General features: G+C 40.6%; 1 long non-coding RNA gene across 4 annotated transcripts in view; it reads right to left on the bottom strand.

Moving 5' to 3' along the window:
* Positions 1-22,443, bottom strand: part of LOC120754684 (uncharacterized) — a 90,976-nt gene that overhangs the window by 55,437 nt on the left and 13,096 nt on the right. For 2 of the 4 annotated variants that reach the window (XR_005701522.2, XR_005701523.2), the window contains exon 3: positions 17,602-17,726. The exons of the other annotated variants lie outside the window; for them this stretch is intronic. This is a non-coding gene — a long non-coding RNA (uncharacterized LOC120754684). The remainder of the gene's footprint in view (positions 1-17,601; positions 17,727-22,443) is intronic. 4 annotated transcript variants of the gene reach the window in all.

Raw genomic sequence — 22,443 nt, 5'->3', positions numbered from 1 at the left:
CTAGAAAAAATTATGAAGATAATTCTTTTCTGCATAAAGAGGTCTTAAACACGAGTAACCTGGAGAGTCTTAAAATGTGTTGGGGAGATGGCAGAGAGTCAACACCATTTTGTGCTTAGGAAATCAGACCTTCATCATGTTCCAACAGCTAAGGTGATTTACCACTGGAACAACCTGACAAGCCACCACAGAGATTTCTTCACCACAAAACAATGTTCATGTTTATTTCCCATTAGAAATATGACTTAACTAAAAAAAAAAAAAAAAAAATAAATAATAATAATAACTGTGGCAATCCTCTGAGCAGCAGAGGGTGACAGCCATGCTGAGGTCATTTTCTGTCTTTTTTTTCTTGCCATGGCAAGGACAGTGGAGAGGTCCCACTCCTTGTGGGGTCTATTCTGAGGAACCATGATCAGAATCCAGTGATCAGGCAGCTGAGCTGACAGAAAGAAAAACAATGCTTCATTTTTCAACTCAGCTGACTCTCACCTTTACCTGCCTTTCAAAGTAAGTAATTGATGTAGGGAAGGAAGGTTTTCTGTCACTTTCCGGATAGCAATGAGGAAACTAAGGCTTTGCTCTTGCTGGAAAATCACTGTGCTAAGTTGGTGTCACGTTTGTAACATAGTCATGGACACAGCTGTGTTAACCCAGCTGGCAACATCGCAGATGACAGGAGCTGTGTTCACTGAAACTGAAACTCTCCCAGCAGCTGCCTTGTACCAGGAGCACTGCCTAAATTCCTTCAGCTTTGGACATGGGAATAGAGTGCAAAAATAATTTAACCCTAAATCTGGAAAACTCCCAATCCCATCATCGCTGGAATAAGTGAGGGCTTGGAATAAATGAGAGGCCTGCTATTTCAGTTTCAGCTGTGGTTAGATACTGTATGGTTTATTTCATCAGTACATCAGTAGAAAAACATGTCTCCTGAGCAAGCAAGGATTCCTGGCTCTCCTGGGGCAGGTATGGCCCTTGTCTCACCAGGGACAGCAGCACCATCTGCTCAGCAGTGCCAGGTCTCTCCCTAACTCATTCATTCTGGGATAAAATAGAAGTAAGGCAGCCTTACGTGGCTGTAAATCCCTCCTCAACCTGCTGGCCCGTACACTGGATGGGATTTAATGCTGGGATCACCTCTCTGCAGGACCCTGATCCCACAGACAGGAGTGATTTGTTGTCAGCATCCCCTCCTTTGGTGGAGGGCAAGATGGGGAGAAGCAATTTCAGGTTTGTAGACAAGGGAAGAGCAGCAAGGAAGCTGGAAACTGCCTCAGTGAGCTGAATTTATCCTCCACGTCTTTACGGTGGCATAGGAAGAGGTATTTTGCCTCGGTAATGTTTTAGGAAGCTATGGATTAATTGCAGATTAACTGAAAACACAGATTTTATGTCAGTGGGAACTGTGCTGCTCAGAGACAGACAGGGACAAAGGCACAAGCTTTGGAAAAACAAGGATCAGCCATGTCACTCTGGATATCCCAAAATTACCCTGTGTTCCTTTACCTGTGGTTCTCTGTGCTTTCTCATTGTTAGAGGGAAATGTGTCTTAATATTTCAGCAAGGTTTACACAGACTAAGTCATTAATATTTGTGAAATACTCATATAAACTGAGCAAAGAGCAACAGAAATGTCCTGAAGAAACCTAAGTGGGGCAGATTTTGACTGATTTTGACTGATACCAGGCATTTAGGAATATGACTGATGCAGAATATTAAAATGACTGCTATATTAATGAAAACATATAGGGGACTGCAGCAACAGAGCCATGAGGGACCCTCACAGGCACCAGCCCACCTTGAAGCAGGTGCATTGATGATGCCAATTTACAGCAATGACAGAAGAGAATAATCTTTTTTACAGGATTCTGGCTGAGAGACAAGTTTTACATCAGGGAGAAATTAATATGCACAAAACTGCTGACCATGTAAGGTACAAGCTGGCATCACTGGAAGTAAATTTGCGAGGATTTGCTGGCTTGCAGGCAGGTACTGCCTCAGCTGCTGCTCATTCTTTTGCCATGCAGTGGGAGATGATGAACAGAAGTTTCAGAGCCCAGGTAAAGAATTGTCACCCGGCTCTTCAGAAGGAAGGGAGAAGTGCTAAACCTCAGAGATGTCCCAGAACCTGGGGATGGCAGAGTCCCCAGTGTGCAGGGGAGCATTTGCACCCTGGCTGTTCCCAGATGAGCAGCTCAGGGCAGGGAGTGAAAGGTTCACAGCTCCTGAGCCTCCTGCCCACCCCATTACCATTCCTGTCAGTGTCTTTGCAGCCACACAGGGAGAACTGTCAGGAATGTCAATTTTTAAGTGCAGCTGCAAGGAAAGGCTTTTGTTCTGTAAACACAATGGTCAGGTGTGTCAGGTGTGAGATTTTCTTTGAAATTTCCCATTCACAGAAAATGGTGAACATTGCTGCCCACTTCAGTCTAATTCAGACTAAATACATTTCTTAGGTGAAATTTCCAAAGAAATGGGAATGCTGCTTGTCCATCAGTTCTGCCAGACAGTACCAGGCAAATTTAAAAACAAGTAAAACAAACAAACAACCCACAAACAAATGAAAAATTAAAAGGGGTAATTTTCTTCTTTTGCAGAAAAGTCTAAGAGAATCGTATCACTTTCCTTCTACTGCATGAAAAAGATCATTACAGGGATCCAAATTTCAGTGGAAGAGAGAGATCTGCAACAACTCCAGCACTCTTGACCCTCTTAAAAGGACTGTGAAATCCAGGGTGCCAGAGGCAGGGGATATGATCGTACAGAGAATGTGCTTTGCAGAGATTTTGGCAGTGAGACACGTGGGAAGAAGCAAGGAAGAGGCGAGACAGAACATCCCTGTCCTCCAGCAATTACAGAAAGGAGAGTGTCAAATTGATTCGACATGAAGTACAAGTGGCATCTCTGTTTTACATTTTCTTAGAGCCAGGTCCAGAAATATCACCCAGGTGGATTCACAATTTGCTTACCCTTTCCACAGACTGCAGAGACTGCTTTCAAAGATGTCAGCTATCCTAGACATTCTCCTTTGTAATGCTCTCGGTTAGTAGCTGTCAGAGTCAGAAAATTAACTGGAATCCTTTAATTTTGCCCGTCTGCCAATGGCTGCTAATTTTTGTCTTTTAGAAAGCAAATGCCTTCTTACTTTATCAAACTTATGTCTCCATGCAGCTTCAATGCATATACAACATATATCAAATAAATGAGCCAGAAAACATACACAAAGAAAAAAGCATAATCTACTAAACCAGCTGAAAAAGCAGGTGTTGAAAAATTTCACACCTCAGACTAACTGGCCTATGTTTATTAATTAATATGAAATACAATTAGCAATAACATAGAATGTAGAATATTTTTTCTGTTTTGCTTCTTAATTAGTACAATAAAATGTTAACTATGAAAGAAATATATGTCCCAGCCTTATTACACTGGAATTTTCCACTGCTGTGTTGAACACTGAGAAAGAAAATGCTATGTTGTAATTCTGCAATGATCTACATTCTGAATAATTCAAAAGGGAAGTTCACTGTATGCCTGCAACTCTGATTACAGTGAAAGACAGTGGCACTAGACTGTCCACTGATTAAAAGCATCTCCAGCACCTTATTTATAATTAGGCACCTGAAAAAAACAGTGCAGGAAAATGTGTAAGTGTTCCTCAAATATCATAGAAAATGCTGAGGCTGTCGTGTGATAAATTACCAAAGCTGTAATTCAATCTTAGCTTTCTAATGATCTCATCGATCAGTCACATCTCATGGCTGTGATTCATGAAATCATCTGAACCCCCTCCTACTGAGTTATGGCTTTGTTATAAATCCCACATTACCCATTATCCTTACACTGAATATACTCTACCTTATTACAGTAGCACTCAACTGCCCTGACACACTCGAGGGGCTATTGGTTTTCCCATCAGGAATTCTGGTTCTCCAAGGATTAAAGATCAGAGAGGAGAATAAACTCTGAGCTGAGCATCTTTGCTTGACCTTAGGAAGGGGAGGATAAAATTGTGATTTGGGTGAAAGCCTTGGCCTGGCAAAGAGCTTGTGCAATTCCTTGTTCACACAGGCTACACACACAACCTTGCCCAAGTCATTTGAGCAGCTGAAGTGCTCAAGGGTGTGGCTGTACCCCCTGGTAGATTGGAGAGCAGAGAGGTCTGAGCCTGCTCTTGGCACTGGTGACCAACACCCGTGCGGGGCTGAGCAAACCCTCTGACGGAGAAAGGGTCTGGCTGAGGCACTCCTGCTGAAGAAGCACTTTCATTGTGCCTGACTGTCTTTATTTATATGGGGAAGGTAGGGTGGGTCAGGCTCTTTACTTCTTCTTTGGGAAAAAGGTACACTGGTATTAACAGTCCTCTTGCAGAGGGTGTCTCATTAAGTAAGAATGCCTTAGAATTCCCAGTGGAATGGAGCCACCTGCAGACACTTCATCCCTGTGCTGGCATTGACAGGGGAAATGCAGTCAGTTTAGGAGGAAAAGGAATGGTTCTCAGTGCTTTGGGGTTCATTGCATGATGCCAAAATGGGTCTGTGTACTCCAAACTGGCCTAAACTGGGGCTTAGCTAAGCAGGGCTTTGTGTGTCTGGGAGATCTGGAGAGCTGCCTGGGGAAGGGGCTCCTGAGACTTGTGGATCCCTCCTTGCCAGGAGGCAGCTCTGCCCCCCCTCCAAAACACCCAATTTCTTGGCAATGCTGAGGGCAGTGGTGGATGAGCTCTTGACTCCTCAGGTATCCACAGTGCTAAGTGAGAGATGTGCTGACATTACCCAGTGCCAGGGAGCAGTAGGAGTGGGGCTGCTCCAGGAGGATCACAAACCAGGATACCATGCGCAGGCAGACACTGTGCCTTCAGCAGCAGGGCACAGACCCCCAGCTTCAGAGTGACACCATCCCTAACCAACAGCCCCAGGCAACACTCAGGTCCAGGGTCCATCAGAGTGCAGTCAGGAGTAGCAGGATGTGGGGCTGCTGACAAACTGCTTTGTCCCTTGCTCATTTCTACCTCTTGAATGTCACCAGTCTGACCTTCTAACCAATTAATACACAAAAGCATGGCCAAGAGCCTTCTTCTCCTTTCTCTCCTGTCCCAGATCACCCGTTCTGCTCTTGTCAGACTCTCGAAGGTAAGTGTGTGAATGAACATGGTGAGGACATGCCAGACCATGAATTCAATCCAATGAGCTGAGGAGGTGTTTGCTGCTAACGGATCTCAGAAGGCTGAGCTCACATGGGCTGCATTGAAGTGGCTTGTCATGCCTTCCAAAAGCAGGAGCTGAAAAGAACAGGGCTTGCTCTTGCCTAGCACACTGATGTCTTCTGATAATGCCTCTGCAATCCAGTCTCTGTCTGAACTGTCTCTGCACTTCAATGGAAAAGCATGTTACTTTTTTTCTCCAAAGCATAGTGATTAATTAAACTTGTCTAAGCCAGTTAAATTCCTCTTTAAGCCATTTCCCTATTTTTAGAACATATAATTCTGTTATTGTGACATTTTAAAGTTCAGTGACAGTTTGGGGGTAGTCTGCTCTGAAGTATAAGGTGAATTTTTAGTGAGCAATACAATGATGTTTGAAAAAATTCTCACCAAGGTACTTAAAGAAATTCCATCCAAAAATAAATGTTAACTGGTGTCCTTATTCCAGCCATGAAAATCATAACCTCATCTGCAGAATGGCCTAGATGCTAACCTCTGTGCATGGGATCAGTAAAAAATATATAAGAAAAAAAAAACAAAAAAAAAGGATCTGTTCAGTGTTTTGCAAGAAATGTGTGTGGATGATAAGTGTAATAGATGTATATTTTTTCCCCATAGCTGTAGTTATTCGTTTATTTGTCATTTGCAGTGCTCATCTAATTAAGTAATAATTTACTATTAAAGAGAATTTATTATTGCTAGTAAAAACTGGCATCTTATCCTGATTTTTGACTTGTCATAAATGTTTATCCCACCTGCTGTAAGCAGACAGGGCAGTGAGTGAGTTACCTGCTCACTTTTACTCATCAGCTGATCCTTCCTAGAAAGAGACCAGTTTCCTTTCCTGAAAAGGTCATCAGTAACATTGTTAGAATTTTGCTATGTGTGGAGGTCAGACTGGATAGCTGGTCAGACTGGATTCATTTGCAGTCTCCAGTGATGGAAAGGAGGATAGCCTGATGTGACCTCCAGGGACGCAAGGAAAGGTTAGAGTTGCTGAGCTAGTTCAGCACATGGCAGAGAAATGGAAAGGTCCCTCAATACTTCTGATTGCAAATTCATTTGAAGGCAGGAAAACACTCAGGATGTACAAGACGTGATGTTAACAACAAGCAAGCTTTGGATCTGACAAAGGGCACGAATAGCCTTACAGACCTTTTAAATTGCATTTCCTCACTGACAAAGTCATTACAAAGAAAAGCTTCCTAGTGATCTATATAATACAGGAATAAACTGAAATGCATGTTTCACCAAACAGGCCCAGTAGCACTAGAGCTGAACTTCCTCTGAGGACAAATTGAGATGCCACACTCTTTTCTGGACCAGTGTAGTCACACCAGCCAATGCAAATGAACTATGACAGCCAGACAGCCTTAATCACCATCACAAAAAGCTGTCACTGCCACATATTTATCCCCCGCTGACAAGAGAGGTTCGGGTCCTCTGATTACTGAATCCATTGCATAGTCTGCTTCAGCAAGATAACAAAAATGCCAGTAGGAAGTGTGAAAGGAGCTGCCCCAGTTATCCATCCCCTGTCATGCACTGAGTAACTGTTGCTTCTCTGAAATTTGGGCCTTGCTGAAGAGGGGAGAAGGGACAACAGGACAGCTTCCTTTTGGATCTCTGCTGAAACTCGGATTAACAGCCATACCAAGGGAAAAAAAATATGAAGTACCCAGTGTGTCTGTTTTATCATCCATGAATATAAATTAAAGAGTTTAAGTGGTCCTTAAATAGATATTTGGACTAATATTCCTCATTATAATAGATTACATAACTGGCTGTTAGGAAGCCAAACTGTAAAGATTATTGAAAGCTTGAAAGCATTCAGCTCCATTCCTTACATTTTTTGTCAGTTGTGTAAGTGTTTATCAGATCTGGGATAGAATGAAGGCATCCCCACAGATACATGTTCAGTCACCATTAGATAGCATATCTTTGCAAAGATCCATGACTCCTTCTCAAGCAGCAGGAGCAGATAGAAAATTATGTCAGAAAGTTGCATTTTCTGATCAGAGCACCTTTCTTTCAGGGATTCCTGGTGACATAAACTATGGGAGAGCAAATGGGGGACAGAACAGAGAGCACAATGGAGCTTAATGATATCCCAGCCTTGGTGGGATACAGGCCATGGGATGAGCAACCAGAGATATGAGAAGAACTGGGAAAGTGCAGCATGTGCAGGTATCAAGGTTTTTGAAACAATGTAGTCTTGTAAGACTGGCAAAAAATAGGCTGATTCTGTAACTAGTGGGAAATTCTTGCTTCAGGGTATGACTGTTAGGGCTGTAACAGCTTTGGGCTGCAACAGTATGTAAGACTCAACTGAGAAGAAAATAAATCGCTTCAACTTTGACTTCAATCCTGTTTTTGTTTGGACTTAATGACTTCAACTCTGACTTCTTTTTGCCCTGGCCTTTGATTTTTTTTTGCCTGGGCTTCTTGCTTGGACTACTTCTTGCGTGCCTCCTTTGAAGTCCCATCTCTCAGTCACGCAGCAATAAACCATGGAGCTGTGTTCCAGTCTGGATTATGTGAGCCTAACCAAATTTATTCTATCAGACCTATAAGTGAGGTGTATCTTACCTTTAATGCTCCACAAATCAAGACACCAGTGCTACTTCCTTGTTTACGCTTCTCCTAACAGTGATGGAGAGGACTCTGTGGGAACAATTAATTCTTTCTGGTTTAGGATGTGTTATCCCATATCTGAATTCACCTCAGTAAATCTTGGAGCAGCAACTGCCACCCCTTGCCAAACAAATCAGTAATCCTCCTTCTCTTCAAAGGACAGCATCTATGAATATAAGTTTAGAAGACAAATGCAAAAATTTGTCTAGTTGTAAGATTAATATCTAGGAATGATCACAATTGTTGTGCAATTTAAGTGCCTGGCCTGGCAGATTTGTATGGGAACTGGATATTTAAGAATGATCATCTTGATGAAGTTTTAGAAACATGAAAATACTCTAGGGGAAAATTTGGACTTTTGAATATGCAACAATGCATATTTGATGCCCAATTATGTGTAAAGCACTTGCCCAGCATGCAAGAAGCAGAAAAACCTGGCATGTGCCTTGCTCTCAGATTCTCTTCATCCAAACAGAGATCAGTGATTGGGCAGCCTTGTGCGTGTGGAGCATGGTTTGACCTACTTAGCTCCAGAGTGTGAGTGAAACACACTCTGTAAAATAAAAGAGAAACAATAGCTCTTGCAGTGTAACTGCAGTCCTGGGTTTTGTAGCTCTGTGGCATCCATGGTTGCCATGGTGATGCTACAGTGTACTGCAATAGTTACAGGTGTCGTTAAGGTTACCAATTTCATTCCATACCTTTGGACTCTCATACCTTTGCCCTACAAATACTCCCACTAAATCAGGCATGTACAATTCATTGCAAAGATATTAATCTGAATCTGCAACTCTGTTCCATTTGCACAGTGCTTAAAATTAAAGCAAAGCTCACCTAGAGGATGAAGGTTTTATGATTGTTTACAACCAACCTGTTGTGGGGTTTTTTTTTGGCGGGGGGGGGGGAGGTTGATGGTGTTTTTTGTTTTTTTTTTTCTTTTTAAATTAAACAAGATTTGCTTAATCCATTTTCCAGTGGGTTAGAGGAGATGGAAAATACAGTTTTGCTTGAAAAGGAAAAAAGTCAGATAAACCTATAAACAACTTACCTGCCCTTTAAAAGGCACAATTATAATACTGTTTAAGTACAGGATTGCAAATTAACTTGTTCATGTATTTTCTAAATTGGATGTCAGAGCCTGTAAATGTCATTTGCACATTCAGTTATCAGTCCTGAATACTCCTCTCTCATTGAATTCACAGCTGCATACCTTTGCCCTAATGTGCATAGGAAGCATTCCCAAAATCACAGAACACCTAATGAAAACAAAGAACCAGAGGAAAAGCAGTGCAGCAGTTACATGGGCTTCTGAGCACAAAAATCTGCCTTTGTGTATATCTGTTCCATTGTTTCTATTGTCACAGTAACCTGCCACCTTGGTCATAAATGAAATAACGAATGAGTCCATCAAGAACCTTTGCCTGTAACATCCAACATGGGAAAAAAAACCAGGGTTGTTTGACTAACAGAGCACCCCTGCTCTGTTTGTGACACCCCTTCTCCTGGTAAGATTACTGCTATCAGACAGTCTTTGAGCCACCTGTCAGCACATTGTTCACATGTTAGCAAACCCAGACCTGTGCTGTCACTGGAGTAGAGGAAAGCCACTCTCTCCTGGTCCTGGGGAAACTGTCTCATTACAGTGATAACAGAAATCGTCTCAAGGAGAGGAACTACCCAACAGTGGACTGTTTTCTTTAGTGTTTTCAATGCAATTCAAGGAAAAGTGAAAAGAAAACAAAAACCTGAGAGATGATAGCAGGTGCAGTTAAAAGAGTCCAGGACAGCCTAAGATTGTCACAAAAATAAAAAACACAAAGGGCTGAAAACACCAAATAGCCCTTTAGAAAACTCACTTCCTTCCACCCACCCTCAGGCAGACCCACTGTGGATCCTGAGTCTGCCTTTCTCTCTATGAGGACATCTCTGTGCTCAGCAGTCACCCTGATGATCAGAACAACTAATCAGAATTAAATCAACAGCATGTTAACAGATTATGGGGGAGTTTTTAAGAGCCCCATACTCAGTATTTTTCTTTCTCAGACTCTGTCCTGAAGTTCTCTCGACTTTCAATGTTTAGTTTTCCCAGCTTAAAAAATATGGAGAGAGCCAAATGTGAGGTGGCAGGTAAGCAAGAGAATTTACTACTACACATTTGTGGTAATTTGATCTCAATATAATAACTAGGTCCATCTATGGATATTAAAAAAAAAAAAAAAAAAAAAAAAAAAAAGGTTTATTGTTGGTTTTACACTGGCACCAGTGGGAGTTGGAGTAGGGCTCAGTCTCATCTCCTGGTTGAGCTGGACGTGGACACCCAGAAAGAGAACACTCATTCCTCTTCCCTGGATTCAGGTTACTATCTCCATAACACATTTTGACACCTGTTATTTGTATTAATTTTTCAACAGGCCACCCCAATACTTCTTCCCTGGCTCTGCTCCAGCCTTCTTGGAGCAGAGGAAAGAGGACAATTGGAGATATTTCCATCCTGTCAGAAATATTTTTTTCTTACTGGGATGCAGGTGCCAAGCATGTACTCAGCTCTGAATCCATCTGCCTGTAGAAAGCTGAGAACTTTGTTCATTGACTTTCAGCTCTGAATACAGTAAGGATATCACAGACAGGAAAATTTGGTCCTATTCCTGAGGTAGAGGATATAATATACCAGTATCTGTGACAATTAAAAGTTATTTTAAATGTATTTCCTCAAGTTTTTCACCTGAAAGTGAATGTTGTACCACACTTTTTTTAAAAAAAAATATTAATTAATTTTCACATATTTACATGTTCAGCAAAGATTTTAACTGAATTCTAAGAAAGAGAAGAACTTAACAGAGATATTCATTACATGGAGCTTGCATCAGACACCATATTACATTTTCATGGAACATGAAAATAGAAACCTCAAGACATCAGTGTACATTCCATGACTGTTGGATCCTGGACTGCAGAGATCCTTATGGACAGACTTCATTGCACAATCTCTGCATCTAATTGATTTATTGGAAGTTCACAATGGTCTGTATCAGAAATTGAAGTGCTTTTTTGTAATTTTTTGGCTTGTTTTTCAAGGGTCTTGGAGGAAACTCATTCTGGTTTATGACAGTCCCTTATGAGTACAGGTTTTGTAAGAAGCAGGACATTTACCTTAATGCTATGCACAGTGCTTGGCAAAATGGAACTAACTGTTCCTTGCTGCCAAGTTCCAGTCTCTTCTTTCCTAACTTGCTCAGCCCAAGCCGAGCTCAGGCTCAGCTCTAGATAGAGCTGACTTAGCTTGAAACACATCTCTACACTTCTGTTTGGCTGCAAGCCAAACTCAACTTACATAAGGAGAGATGTTACTGTTGTTATATCCTGTTCTTTGCAGAAAGATGACTCAGTGAGTCTCCGTGTTTTGTGCCTCACTTGTACAAATTTTGTATAAAAGCCAGTTTATCCTTGTTACTTCTGCAAAAGGACATGAAACTGACTTTTAATTTCTCTTTAGCTAATTGACCATGACTGCTCTTGCCCCAAATGAAAATTGGGAGTGTATCCTATATTCAATAGTTTCAGGCACCTCATTTCTCTCCCTGGAGCTCTAACGCACTGAAGCAATCAAATGGATCAAATCTGGATTTGATTTAGGGTTCACTCCAGGTACACACACAGTCAGGAGGTCCCTGTTGAGTCTGAAGCAGAGTAACTGTAATGGGAGCTGACTTAGAGGCAATTTCTCAGTGCTGGGAGCCAAGGCCCCTGGCTTGGAACTAGCCCATGGCTTGCCAAACCACAAATTAACCTCTGTAAATCTCATCCATCACAGTGACCCTTTCCCCCACAGGAACCCAGGGAGCTGGAGCTGAGGGATTTCTACATAGGAAGGCTGTGGCTGTAGAGCCACAGGGAAGAATTAGAGAGGTTATTTGGTCACACGCACAAATCAGTTGAATGGAAGCTGGAAATTCATTGCCTTGTGATCCCTCAAATCCCACATGGTTATGATTCCTTTATTGCCGAAAAGAAAGGTCAGATTGATTCTTGGTGTAATCCTTGCGGTCAAGAGCATGGAACCCAAGAATGATTTTGGCCCTGGTCCTTTGCTAGTGGCTAATGTTTTACTGCAAAGGCAGTGCTGTTATTTGTGTTTCCAAGAATCAAAGAACAGGTTTACACACGTGCAATTCAAATGTACGTTATCTGAAGTACACAAAACACTTATTCACCTGGGATCAGGCTTTGGACACTTCTTTAACATCAAGGACAGAAACCAGCTCTGTGGAATTGCCTGCAGATCTGACAATAAATGGCATATCTATGATGTAATGAATTTGGTTGTCTCTATGCTCTTGCCAAGGAACTATTATAGCTTACAATCCAATCTATAGCTAATGTCTGTGCAGATGAATATTGTTTTCTGTTTCCACCATTTAAAAATAGTTCTCTGCCTTATCCCATTCTCTCTTTCATGGTGAAGTTTTTTGTCTTTTCAGCAGAAGGAAGCATAGAATTGATCCAGCATTCAGCACAACTGAGGGTGAAAACCTTCAGAAAGAGACTGAAAGTACAGAAACCTATTCCCTTCAGTGCTCCTATTTCTGATTTGTTCAATGTTGCAGACATAATAAAATTTTATGCTACAGATTTCTATAAAGAAAATCTATGGAAACTGCAGAGCAAAACAACTTGTATAGAAGGAACACAAAGAGCAGGGAGAATTAACTCTTTTCAGTTTAAATACATTGATAATAAAAACACAAATTCACGAATCTGCTATATTGCTGAGGCTGGAATGAATTTGCTTTGTGAATATTCCAATCTTTTTCAACATGGTGCTGGTTGCATACCTCTGAAGAAGAAGAGCTTTAATTGTCTCTTGGAAGAGCTGTTAACTTTTGCTCATTTTTAGTTTTTCTTAGATAAGACACCTACTGATTATATGTCTTTTGGCAGTAATAAAGGAAAGTGGACCTGAATGAATCATGGAGTTAAAACTCATCCATGAATCACAATGTCTTAACTAGGAGTGAATCATGCCAGGATGAACCAGCTGTACTGAGTACCACCAGGCTCTTTTTCAGAGGGGCTCTCAAGAAAAGTGTGCCATCATGCTGTCCTAACCCTGAGCATCAGGGCCATGGCTGGTCCTGCCAGCACTGCGCAGGAGACACAGCACAGTGGGACATTTCCAAATCTGCCAGTGGCAAACTGCTGGAAGATGCTATGCAGAATAAACATTAGATATGGCTCCTTGTATGGCATCTAAGAAGGAGTCCTGAGAGCTGCAATTGTCTGAATCCCATACCCCAGCTGAGTTACTTGCAGCGGCCTCAAGGCCTATGAACATTGCTGGAATTCTGGACATCACTACTTGATCCTGACAAGAGATACCCTGTATGATGGATTGTTTCGTCTGACAGTTTGCATGATTCAGGCATAAAAAGGAGACTGAAAGCTTTCTGATAAGAGAGGATTAGCTTTTCTTCCACCCCTGTCCGTCACCATAAGCAAGGCACATTGTGGATGGTTCCCATCTAGCTGCAGTTACCTGCCCTGTGTGCCTGGATATGGGCAACACACAGTGTAGACCAAAGAAAGGCACACTGACTTTTCATGTCATTTTTCCAGCCTTTGCTTCCAAGCTGGAAAGGCCCCAACAATGAACCACAGAGCCCAGCAAATCCCATAGGCTTTGCCAGGATACAGGAGTAGATCCATCAGCTCTCTGAAGACAAGCTGTCATCCTGAAGTACACCTACCCTTCCAGTGATCCACCTCTCGGACCTATGGACCAGCTGTGTCCAGGCCTAACTCTATGAACACAGGTCCTTTTTCACAGTGGAAGAGAATGCCTTCTCCTTGCTGTGTCTCCCTTGACTCTCTCAGACAATATGAACACAGGAGCTTTCCATGTCAGTGATTTTAATGGGACAAATAAAGACTCAAAGCAAAAGAAAATAGCTCACTAGATGTGTCTGTTGCATATTTCAATAGAGTCATGGCATTGTGGCAATGAATGGTTGGAAGTTAATGTCTCTTTACAAGCTTGGTAAAACAATATTTTTAGTTGTGGTATATTTAAAATTGCTATCTCCTTTCATTCTATAATATGACATTATCATACTGCTGTGAGTAGTCTCTCAGCCCATTGCCTGTGTAAACATGCCAGTCAAAAGAACAGCCTCCCCACAAGGATTACATAACTTTTCATACTTCTGCATAGACCCATCAAGGAGGAACATTCAGACAAAACCATATAATGTACTGACCACTCTCATTTTGTCCGATCCCATACACATGTGTCCAGAAACATTAAGGTTTCAGGTCTAACCCTTCCTTTAAACCATTGTTTTTTGTGTATCTTTGCCTTCCTGGGCCTTTACCTCTGGCATGATAAGATGCAGGCTCTTTCAATAAGATCTCCTTTCTGAGTCTGCTTGGGATAGATCCACAATTAATTTATCCCCTTTAGTCACTGCAGCTCATGCTTGCATCTTGCAGGCATCTGATAATCCTCCCCGTCATTTCCCACTGACCTCAGAGAAGAATTAGATGCAATTGAAGGGACATTTTGCCAAGGAGCTTCTGTTTTAAGGCTGTGAAAAGAGCAACATCTCTAAGCTGCCTTTTGCAGCTTGCATCTGCTCTACTTGTTGGCCTTTGGAGGTGGTGAGCAGCTTGATCCAAAGCTTGTTTTAACCATATTACCAGCTGCTCTCTGACATGGCGCTGCTCTCTTGATTGTATTTGTATTTTGATTGTCTTGATTTGTATGTCAGTGGCCATCACATTTCTTTGATTTCTGTGAGAACCAGGACTTAAATGATCACAGGAAGCCAGTGATATGTCCTATATTGCAGGTGGTTATCAGTAGAAGTTTAAGAAGTTTTGCTTTAACATTCTTTTGCCTTTCCAAACCACTTTGCTTTCCATGCAGCTACAGTAATCTGCATTCCTGTTTTGACCTTTCAATGTTGCCACTGTTTTTTGCATAACCCCCCCTGTTCTTGATTCTACCTTTATAAAGCAGTGTTCAGAAGAACAACTCCAGGATGGGGGTTGAACCAAATTTGCCACTCCCACTTTCATGCACAGGATAATCACTGAACAAATGGTATAAAAGCAACTTGAGGAATCATAGAACCACAGAGTCATAGAAGTCAAGAAGAAATCCAGAAGCCATGTAGACCCCTGCCATGCAGCTGGCAGTTTCATGAGGCTGACATAATTTGTGACAGATGGATGAGATTTCTTATCTCATCCTAAAACCTTTCGGTGAGTTTAACCATCCTACGCAATATTTCTCGTAAAGGCTAATCTAAATGTCCCTTATTATAATTTAAGGCAATACATCTTTTCTGTTCCCAGGCAATACATTCCATTTCTCACCGAATCTGTAACACCCAGATATGTTTCACAGACACTTCCAGAATTTCCCTCTCTGACACTAGTCTTCTCTGAAACAGAATGAGTGTACAGAGTGTATCTGTTCTTTCCTGCTCTGCCCCAGTCTCTCTTGAGGATATCTTATGTTGATGTATGCTACTCCTCATACATCTGAGCAGTTAATTTGTGCAGTTAATTGTACATCATTGCTTTCTTAGTTATTTCTCCCTGACCTACTTACTGTTAGGGTAAATCCTATCAACAGACTTACATTGTGGGGCTCTTTCCCAGGCTGTAGCAATGAACCAAAGATGAGATACTGCTGTTCTATGCTCTAACAACAGAGACGATGGCGTAGATGTCTTCATATGTAAATTACAAAAAATGTTGAGTAATGTCTTGGTCCTTTGCACAGTTCTGTGATCACCTACAAGTGATACTGAAATTCATCTTTTTACATATTTAATGGTGCAGACCAGCCTCAAAACGGGTTTCAATGTTCTTCATGGATTCATTCAGCAGATAGGAGTAGGCAATGGAATCCTGCTTTTATGGCACCATCATTCAGAAGGAGTGGTATCACCAACTTGAGGACTTTCTCCTGTTGTAATCTAGACATGCACAAAGTAGGTCCCAGTATCTACAAAGGTAGGAATAAATGAAACAGGCCAATGACCCTGACCCTAAGGCCAAGCTGTCATCCATGTGGATAAACTCTCCATCACTACCAGAAGAGTAAGATGATGGCATCAGGTGAGGTGCCATTTGACCTGGGTCTGTGGCTGCCAGAACCATGCCCAGGGAGTGCTCGTTAGAGGCAGCTGGTACAGACCACAGGTTAATGATCAAACACGGGCCACTCCTGGCCATCACTTCAGCCAGTCCCAGTCTCTACATCTCACATTTGCTCAGATGTAGCTGGCAAGACCTTCAGGTCTACCTCAGGCTACCAAGGAATGCTGCCTCCTATTTACTGATGTTCTGCACCTTTTGATCAGTGAAATGTGTTACAGTACTCAAGTTTAAACATCCACCTTCTGGAGAAAGGGAAAGAAGGTAAAACATAAAATATCTATAAAAGCATGGATGAAATAGAAGGTCAAAATTGCTTGTTATAGGGCAAAAGACTGGCACTCTACACCAACAAAATCAATTTCCCAAGCCTACTCACTCTCCTCATCCTCTGCAGAGGTTTGTAGATAGTAAAATTTAGCTGCAAGACATTCTCTTGCAGGCTAGTCTTCATGATTAAATGAAATCATTCTTTGATTAAGAGTAAAGAAAAAAATTAGGATGAGTATCACCAGAGTAAAAATGGAAACACAAGTTAAATTGTGAAGTGAGTCATCTGGCAGAAGCATGTAAAATAAAAACAACAGGCATCCCAGAATAGCTCCTCATGAGATAAAACATTGTAGGGACTGAAATCTATACATGCAACTATTGGAATAGACTACAGGAGATTTGACAAATTTTGGCACATATTTGTACCAGATTTGTAAGCTTTAGAAGCATTTTGGAAAATAAAAATCCAAATTTGGTGCAAAATGACAATATCCAAAGATTACCCAAAAAAAAAAAAAAAAAAAAAAAAAAGTTTCTTCATTCATTTAGAACAAAGATGTTACAGATCAGACCACAGACAATATTTTGTCATGATTTAGCAAGTTATTTCCTCATCAGATAAAAACCACTGTATGAAATTATAACAGATGTGACTTTTACAGTGGTTAAAAACCCTTTAGCTATTCACCTTCATGGAATGAGCTTTTTCACTGACTGCTTGACAGGTATAGGTAATTGATGGATTATTCAGGAAACTCTACCCAGGCAGATGCCATATGCCAGAAGAAGAACTAATTTCTACCCTTGCTGCTTGGCTTATCTCTCCTGTCACGTGCGAAATGTTGGCAATCCTCAATAAGAATTGTTTATCTTCATAAAATTATGTAACTTTCTATAAATTTAGCATTAGCAACACAAAAACAAGTGCCCAAGCTAGTGCATTGCTAATGGAACCCACCATATGCTCCCTTTTACAGGCAAACTGCACAGCCATGGATGCCTGTGCAACACTCAGCACAATATCAAACCTGTTTTGTCACAAAGTCTTTATTCCACATTTTTGGAAGGACTCAGCTTTCAGGTTATTAGACAGCCCTCCTTTTGCCGCTGCTCTGAATCACTCCTGATCCATTAAATTACTACAAATTGCAAACAGATAGTACTAATATTAGGCATGCCTGTTTCCAATTTAAAATTAAAAAACAAACAAACAAACAAACAAAAAAAAAAAAAAAACAAACCTGCCTCATGGTGGTGTGTTCCTAAATTTTTCAGCTAATACTCTGTAATAATTTTCCCCCATTTAAGGCGAGCAATTTCCATACCCATTTGGAGTCTTCTAGCTCAAATTTTTGAACCGAGATTTTTGTTGATGCAGCTTCAGAAATCCACATTCCACAGTGTAGGACTGGGCTTCTTCTTTGTTTTTCATGCCATAGTGTTTTATTCTCTATAAGAAAGAAAAACTTTCTTCTAACTGACATATATCAAACCGTAGCAAAAATATAGCCTACAATCTGCCAGGAGAGAGAAATCATCAACCAAATCAGTTCTGAGCATTGTCATTTTTATCAGAGAAAAAGTTTGTACATTTTATTTCCCCTCTGGAGGCTAGTACATATGAAAGATGAATTAGTTCAATAAAAACTTCAGGGGAAAAAACTTGTTCTTTAGCTCAAATGCAAGATCCTGTGATTTTAAAAAACCCAAATAAAATTCTACTGATAGCTTAAGAGAGAAAAGTTACCAAAAAATAACCCAGATTCAGAAAAAATACCTCAAATGTGTCTTTAACTAATTCCCAAGTCTTTCCTAGAAATGTAATTTATGAACTTCAGGGGGTTTTTTTAATGTCTGAAGTCATAGTATGAGCAGGTTCCCCCTTCCTGGCTGGCAGCAATGCTCATCTGGGCCTGACTCTTGGTCATCTTCACTTCACAGAACACCTCCATTTAGCTTGTACAGGTAAATTTAATCCTTCAGAGCATGTGCCACCAAGAGCCTGAATGGGCGTAAAACAGAATAATCTGTTAATGCAGATTTATCTCTGGTTTGGGGCAGACATCAACAGATTAAGGTCTGATTCCTGTGCCTGAAGGTTAGGTTATTAGTATTGTATTATCGGCACCCATGGCTCATACTGAAAGTTATCAACCTGTCTCTGTGTGCCTGCAAAAATTAGGGTTTGTTTTAGAAAACTTGGTGCCCTGCAAGACCTGTGTGTAGCACGACTTCAGGCAGCACCCTGCCAGCACCACAGGAGCTCACCAAGCCCTGGGGTGTGCCAAGGAGGAAAGGGACAACCGTAATTAACCTTCAACAATGGGGGAAATCCAGCTTTTGTGAAGGTTTTATCAGTTTTGAAATTCAACTTCTCTCCTAGGGAGAACTTTGACCTCCACCCCCTTCTGATATCCTCAGTGACTGAGGTCAGTGGGGAGGGAAGGAGGTCTGAAAAGTCAAGGTATTCATCATTCAGCATCCTAAATGCTGCTTTCAAAATGGTTTCATCATAGTTTTCCACTTCTGATATCATTGAACGTATACTTTAACGTTTGCACAGACTAAAGTTTATGAAAATAACACAGAATAATCTCAGCTCACAGGAAAACACTAAAAAAGGTCCCTCGCATCTTTTATTTCTATAAAATAGCAAGAATCCCAAAAAGACCTGCTGATGTTTACATATAAGACCAACACTGGAATAAAGCCTGCATGTGACAAAGCCATGGAATTTGGTCTTCCTTTGGTGAAACCACGATGAGTAAATGGGTGCTGGAGTTAATTCTTGCTTCTTTGTGCTTCTCAACAGCTTCAGTGAAGAATGATACATTCCCAGGGAAGACTTAGAGGAAGACTTAAGATCCTAAATAATGCTAAATATGATATGTAGTCATATCATATTTATGGGATACACTAGGCACAAGGTATGCCTGGAAATGATATTGTCACATTTTTTATGCTTTGAAGAATTTCTCTCTGTCAAAGACTTCCTTTTATCCCACCTAAGAGTTCGTAATTACTGTCTCTTGCCAGCTTCAGTGGCAAGGCCCTCTGAATGCTGCAATGCCAGGGTATCCACTGGAAAGTGCTGTCTCCCACCCAATGCTTCTCACTACCCTCATCTCTGCCTCAGCATCTTTGCACTTTGCACTCCTTTGATTCAGCTGCTTTCAGATGCTGTTCCAATAGCAATAATGAGATGGTGCTCATATTTGTTTTCTTAGTGCAGGATTAAGCCTTTGAAAAAATAGTGCATTGTGGTATAGGAACTATTTTGATGTATTTTGACACACAGCAAGGGAATTTTTTCACTACTTTCATGTGCTTTATGACAGTTCCTGAGACATCAGTGTATCCTGGGAGCTGGAAACTGGCATATTGTCTGTGAGCCTTGAAAAAAGTTCCATTCATGGGCAAAAGGAAATGAAAATATTTTTTAAACCCCAAAACATAGCATATATTGTTACCTCCGCTGAGGCGTAGCGACCTGGTTCAGGAACGACACGGCAGCCACACCCAGGCTGCTCGGTCCATCAGCTCACAGACACCAGTGTAGTGGACGGCTAATGGCGTTTATTAACTGGTTACATGGAGTTATTAAACCTCTGTTTGCTACATCACATCCGTCTGCTTACGTTACAGGTTAGGTGTTGCTTACCTTATCAGGGACACTAAACAACTAAGTGTTGAGGGAGGGGTTCTGTCTGCCCGTACAGCGCGATATCTTCCAACCGCCTGTCCCTAATCTCCCACACATATATAATACAGGAATTTGATCTACAACATTTAGATAGTGTTAACTCTCATTAAAAAAATCAGGGAATTTGAAGTAAGTCTCAGTGATCCGAAGACTCTTCTATAAAGGAAGACATTCATTACTGCTCTTGAGAAAAGCTGAAATGCTGGTTTCTTGGATTTGATTTAATATCCATCAATTTACTATCAGTTCTGTGTTTCAAATCTACGATAATATTGTTAAGGGAAGATCTCTCCTTATCTCGGTAAGACTCTCTACAAGGTCATTGTTTCGGCCACTTTCCTTGATTATTGTCATTAAAAAATATTTCTTAATATGTATCCTAAAGTTTTCCCTTCATAGTTTCAGTCCACTACTTCTTATCACATCATCCACTGAGAATAATCTTCTTTATGTTTATTGTTACTCTGAAGCTATATATAAACTATCCTTCCTGAATCTTCATTGTAATAGACTGTATAAATTCAGCTTCCTCCATGTCCCCACTAATGTGGGTTTTCTTGGGTTTTTTTTGTTTTTTTCCTCTAATACTTTTATCTTTTCTGTCACCCTTTGTATTTCTTTGCCTCTCTGCTGCCATCCTAACTGGTGCCATTCTTTTGATGACAAAACCTATTTTTTAGCAATGACAGAAGAAAATGAAGAGGAAAGGGTATTTTTTTAAACTCTCCCTTTTTCCTTTACTAAGTCAGAAAGATTAAAGATAAAATTCTCTAGTTCCATTTTCAACCTGTGGTTTCTCCTATCTTTTGACCACCAGGAAAGATCATAAATTGCCCAAGAGTTATGGAGCTTATAACAGTTGTTGCTCTTTATAGGAGAACTGTTTCATATTCATTGCTTTCCCTTCCAGAACATTTCTTCACGGACAATGGTACAAAATTTAACCACATAAAAATCCACTGTGGGAAAAATTGCACAGTTCAGGGACAATTTTTTTAGCATATCCTTTAGAGATATGCCCAGCAAAGGTCTGTAGTAACTTATTGTTGCTGTTTTCAGAGATGTGTCTGCATATAAAAAGTGAAATGTTCTTCACAGAAGTGTGGCTTTGCAGCCACTCCTTTACACACGCAAAAATGCAAATCTATAGAATGAGATGCAGATGGATCACTGCTTCCAACATTACTCATGGAAGTTTAATTCCTAAGACTTTTGACTAAATTAATAAATATTGTACTTTTGTATGCATTTTCATGTCAGAATGAACATCTTTGAGTCCTTTCCTCTTGCACTTTGCATTTTTATGTGAATTACTCACTAGCTTTGCCAGTATTTTTGTGTCCTGGTACACTTAAGTCTCCTCAGAAAAATATTGATATCTGTCATCTTTGTTTTGACCAAATCACAGTTGTTTCCTAGCAATATGACAAATATATATTATGTTTTCTTCTTCAGTCCAGAGTATTATGCTGTTAGGCATAAATATTTTTTAAGTTTTCTGTGCACTAAAAATTCTTTTGGAGAACCTGGGGGATTTTCTGCTGCTTTTGAGACTCTGCTGTCTGCTGGGGACGGGAATCTGCTTATTCCAGGAGCTGGGGTTTTTCTTCTCTTTTGTTGTCAAAGGATGTAAAAACAGGAGAAGAAAAGAAGAAGCACCAGATAATTTATCTACTAATCTTGTGCTATTCTTAGCTTCTGATTTCTCAAATCCATAAGAATAATCCATTTCTTATTGTTTATTCATATTCATGCTAAGTTCAAAAAGAAAATCGGAACTGAAAGAAATGGTGTTTCTTCACAATCCATAATTCTTTCTCTCCCCTGGGTACTCACCAGGCTCCACAATTACATAACATTATGCCGTGTACTTTATTTACTGTGTTCTCTGCAACAACTCTCACTTTATCTGCAGAATTCATAAATGGGAGGCACCTAATATTGTCACATTGATAAATAAATACTAGTTAATCATGAGGTGAATTGGAAATTCATATCTCTTTACTAGGAAGGGGTTATCTGGTACATAGCATACTCATTTAGTATTGTATTATATATTTATATATTATATAATAATTCAATATTGGATTGTGTACAACACTAAAATTGAAGAAGGGTTTAAGGCTTGGAGAAGACTGATTTTTGTTTTGTTGCATTATGTACTATTTTGTCTCATTATCACAGGAACAAATCTCACAGCAGTGAATCATGGAATCACAGAATACTTTGAGTTGGAAAGGACCTTAAAGATCACTCAGTTCCAACTCCCCTGCCACGGGCAGGGACACTTTCCACTAAACCAAATTGCTCAGATCCCCATCCAACTCAGCCTTGAACATTTCCAGGTATGTGAGAGCCACAACTTCTCTGGTCAACCTGTTCCAGGGAATCTTTCCACCATGTCTGTGTGATACAATGAAATAGTATTAAAATGTGCAGCAGTGGGGGGAAAAATGAGGTTGAA

Source organism: Hirundo rustica, chromosome 1, assembly GCF_015227805.2.
Source record: "Hirundo rustica isolate bHirRus1 chromosome 1, bHirRus1.pri.v3, whole genome shotgun sequence".
Classification (NCBI taxonomy): domain Eukaryota; kingdom Metazoa; phylum Chordata; class Aves; order Passeriformes; family Hirundinidae; genus Hirundo; species Hirundo rustica.
Note: the sequence above shows the minus strand (reverse complement) of the source record. Positions and strands in the feature narration are given on the sequence as shown.